Genomic DNA, 4,732 nt, shown 5'->3' with positions numbered 1-4,732 from the left:
GTCATTGTTGTTTGGCGGGTCCGGGCTGGGGATTCGAACCCGCCACCTTAGGTGTACGTGGCTGGCGCCTTAGCCGGCTGAGCTATAGGCGCCGAGCCTGCTAAGTGTTTTCATCACAAATAGATGTTGGATTTTGTCAAATGCTTTTTTCTGCATATTAATATCATACAGTTCTTCTTTATTCTGGTGATGTGAATTGCATTGATTGATTTTCAGATGTTAAATCAGGCTGCATACCTGGAATAAAACCCACTTAGTTGTGGTGTATAATCCTTTTATGTATCACTGAACATGATTTGATATTTTACTGAGGATTGTTGCCTCTATGTTTATGAGATATTGGTTTGTAGTTCTTTCTTGAAATGTCTTTATCTGATGGTAGTAAAAAGGAAATGCCAGGCTCATAGAATGGGTATTCCCTCTGCTTCTATTTTCTGGAAGAAATGAAAGCATTGGTAGGTACTTAAATGTTTGGTAGAATTCATCAGTGAAGCATTGTGGCCTGGCGGTTTCCTTTTTGGTAAGTTACTAATTGTGGATTCAGTTACTTAAATAGATTTAGACCTATTCAGATTATTTCTCCCTGTGTGAATTTTGGGAATGTGTGTGGTTTTTTTTTTTTAAGGACTCGGTTCAATTGATCTAAATGATCAAATTTATAGGCATAAAGTTATTCATAATATTCCTTTATTGTCCTTTAATATCCATGGGGTTAGTACTAATGACCACTCTGTCATTTCTGTTATTAATATTCTGAATCTTCTCTTTTTCTTGGCTAGCATGGATAAAGGTTTATCAATTGATTTTTTAAATGAATCAGATTTTATTTTTAGTGATTTTCTCCATTGATTTTCTACTTTCAATTTTAGTGATTTCTGCTCTAATTTGTTAGTTCTGCTTGCTTTATGCTTATATCGCTCTTCTTTCTCTGGTTTCCTAAAATGGACCCTTAGGTTATTTAAGTCTTTTTTCTTTTGTGACATAGGCATTCAATGCTACAAATTTCCCTCTAAAGCACTGCTTTGCTGCAGCCTACCAGTTGTAGTTTCACTTATTTCAAAACATTTTAAAATTTGAGACTTCTCTGATTCACTTGTTATTTAAAAATGTGTTGCTTATTCCCCAAATATTTGGGGATTTTCCAGCTTTTCATTACTAATTTTTTTTTTTTTTTTTTGCAGTTTTTGGCCAGGATCGGGTTTGAACCCTCCACCTCCGGTATATGGGGCTGGAGCCCTACTCACTGAGCCACAGGTGCCACCCTATTAATTTTTAGTTTAGTTCAGTTTTGGCCTCGGTACGCTTTATATAATTTGCATTCTTTTAGATTTGTTAAGAAGTGATTTTTTGGCTTGGTATGTGGTCTATCTGAAGAACAGTCCATGTGAAGTCTGAGAACAATGTGTATTTTGCTATTGTTCTACATCAGTCAGGTCCAGTTGATGAATGATGGTGCTCAGTTCACTATCTCCTTACTAATTTTATGCCTGCCAGATCTGTCAATTATTGATAGGTGTTGAACTTTCCAAGTATACTAATAGATTTCTCTATTTCTCCCTTCCAGTTTTCTCAGTTTTCTCAGGTGTTTTGATGTTCTATTGTTAGGTGTGTACATGTTGAAGATTGTTTTATCTTTTTGGAGAATTGACCATTTTCTCATTACATAATGCTCCTCTTTATTCCTGATAGTTTTCCTTGTCCTGGAGTTTGATTTTTCTGAATATAGCTACTCTACCTTTAATAAAAGAAACTTTAGGCTTTTAGCTTTACAGTAAAATTAAGTAGAAGGTACACAGATTTTTCATATACTCCCTATCCCAAGCTTGCTTGCTTGCTTCCCTGTCTGTTTTTTTTCCTCAGAGAGTCTTGGCTCTATTGCTGGAGTGCAGTGGCACAATCACAGCTCATTGTAATCCTGACCTCCTGGCTTCCAGTGATTTTCTGCAGGGGCCTCCCAAAGGGCTGGAACCACAGTCCTGAGCCACACACCAAGCTTTCTTCTTATTAATGTTAGCATGGCATATCTTTCTATATCCTTCTACTTTAATCTCTCAATACCTTTTTAGACATTTTACTATTTTAATCCTTTTTAGTGTACACTTCAGTGGCATTCAGTAAATTCAAGATTGCATGACCATCATCTCTGGAACTTTTCCATCTTCCCAAATTAAAACTCTGTATCCTTCAAACAACCTCCCATTCGCCACTTCCCCTAGCTCCTGGCAACCACTACTCTCTATGAATGGGATCACTCTAGATACCTCCAAAGTGGAACCATACCTCATGTGTCCTTTGTGATTGGCTTCTTTCACTTAGCACAATGCCTTCAAAGTTCATCCACATTGTAACAAGTACCATGTTTCCCTGAAAATAAGACACTATCTTACATTTATTTTTTCTCAAGACACAGTAGGGCTTATTTTCAGGGAATGTCTTATTTTTATTAAGTATAATACAACAATCTACATTTATTCAAATACAGTTAAGTCATCTTCTGTAACCTGACAGGGGGAGCTGACCTTGCTGGTATGGCTGGCACTAGTGATGCATGAACTCCTTTTCCCTAGCCATTTGCACGTGTGCAACAGGATGCCTGCGACTGCTGTTACCACACGTGTGCCTGTGCAAGTGCGAATGACTTGGAGAAAGGAGCTGTGACAGATAAAAGGTATTCCAGTCTTCCTTACCGTGCGCTGAAATGCATGGCATGGCTATGCATATGCTGCATAGCCACGCCCATCACTAGGTCTTATTATCTGGGTAGGGCTTATATTTTAACAAGTGCATAGAAATCCTGCTAGGGCTTATTTTTTGGGTAGGTCTTATTTTCAGGGAAACACGGTATCAGAATTTTTTTTTTTTTTTGAGACAGACTCTCACTCTGTCACCCTGGGTAGAATGCTATGGCATCAAGATAGCTCACGGCAGCCTCAAACTCCTGAGTAGCTGGGACTATGGCTACCCATCACAATGCTTGGCTAATTTTTCTACTTTTTTTAATTGATAGGGGGTCTCACTTTTGTTCAGGGTGGTCTGGAACTCCTGAACTCAAGCAATACACCCACCTCAGCCTCCCAGAGTGCTGGGATTTTTTTTCTTTTTGAGACACAGTCTGATTCTGTCACCTAAGATATAGTACAGTGATGTCATCATAGCTCACTACAACCTTAAACTCCTGTGTTCAAGTGATCTGCCTGCCTCAGCCTACCAAAGTATCTGGGACTCCAGGCGTGCACCACCACACTCAGCTAATTTTCCTATTTTTTGTAGGATGGGGTCTTGCTCTTGCTCAGGCTGGTCTCAAACTCCTGCCTCAGCCTCCTAGAATACTAGGATTACAGGCATGAGCCACTATGCTCAACCAGAGTTTTTTCTTTTCCAAGTCTGAACAATATCCCACTTCAGGGGTCCTCAAACTTTTTAAACAAGGGGGCAGTTCACTGTCCCTCAGACCATTGGAGGGCTGAACTGTGGGCCCTGGAAATAGTCAGTGGCTAAGAAGGACAGGCAGCAGTGGCAAAAACATCTGGCGGGCTGGATAAACATCCTCGGCGGACCGCATGTGGCCCACAGGCCATAGTTTGAGGACACCTGGTATAGATACACTAATTTTATTTATCCATTCATCCCGATGGACCTTTTAGCTATTGTAAATGATGCTGTGTACAAATGTCTGATTTTCTGTTTTTAATTCTTTGGATATACAGTTGACCCCTGAACATGTTTGAACTGCACAGGTCTACAAGTCTACTTCTTCTTCTTCTTCTTTTTTTTTTGAGATAGTCTCACTCTGTTGCCCTGGGTAGAATGCCATGGCATCATAGCTCACAGCAACCTCAGACTCATAGGCTCAGAGTGATCCTCTTGCCTCAGCTTCCTAAATAGCTGGGACTATAGGCACCTGCCACAATGCTGGGCTAGTTTTTTTATTTTTAGTAGAGACAGGATCTTGCTTTTGCTCAAACTGGTCTCGAACTCCTGAGCTCAAGCAATCTACCTGCCTTGGGTTTCCAAAGTGCTAGTATTATAGGTGTGAGCCACCATGCCCAGGACAGGTCCACTTCTATGTGAATTTTCTTCTGTCTCTTGTCACCTGTAAGAACAGCAAGACTAACCCCTCCTTTTCCTCAGCCTACTCAGTGGGGATGAACCCCTTTAGGAGGATCCACTTCCATTCTGAATAGAAAATATTTCTCTTTCTTATGATTCTCTCAAGTTTCTTTTCTCTAGCTTACGTTACTGTAAGAATAGAATATATAATACATATAGTATACAAAATATGTATTAATCAACCATTTATATCATTAGTAAGGTTTCCAGTCAATAAAGGCTATTAAGTTTTGGGGGAGTCAAAAGTAGTATGTGGCTTTTTGACTGAGTAGGTGCTCCAACTCTTATTTAAGAGGGTGCTCCTCACATTATTTAAGGGTCAACTGTATACCTAGAGGTGAAATTGCTAAGTCATGATAAATTTGATGTTGTTTTTTATTTTTTTATGTTGTGGTTTTTGAGGAACTGTCAATATAATTTTCCAGAGCAGTTGTACTATTTTACAGTCCCATCAGCAATTCCAATTTCTTCACAACCATATTTGTAACTTTTTCTTTAAAAAAGAAAAATAATAGGAGTGACATCTGTGGTTCAAAGGAGCCGGTTGCCGGCCCCATATACCAGAGGTGGCGGGTTCAAACCCAGTCCCAGCCAAAAACGGCAAAAAAAAAAAAAAAAAAAG

This window comes from Otolemur garnettii, unplaced genomic scaffold (assembly GCF_000181295.1).
Source record: "Otolemur garnettii isolate 467f Iridium unplaced genomic scaffold, OtoGar3 scaffold00092, whole genome shotgun sequence".
NCBI classification, from domain to species: Eukaryota; Metazoa; Chordata; class Mammalia; order Primates; family Galagidae; genus Otolemur; species Otolemur garnettii.
This window is presented reverse-complemented; position numbering follows the sequence as displayed.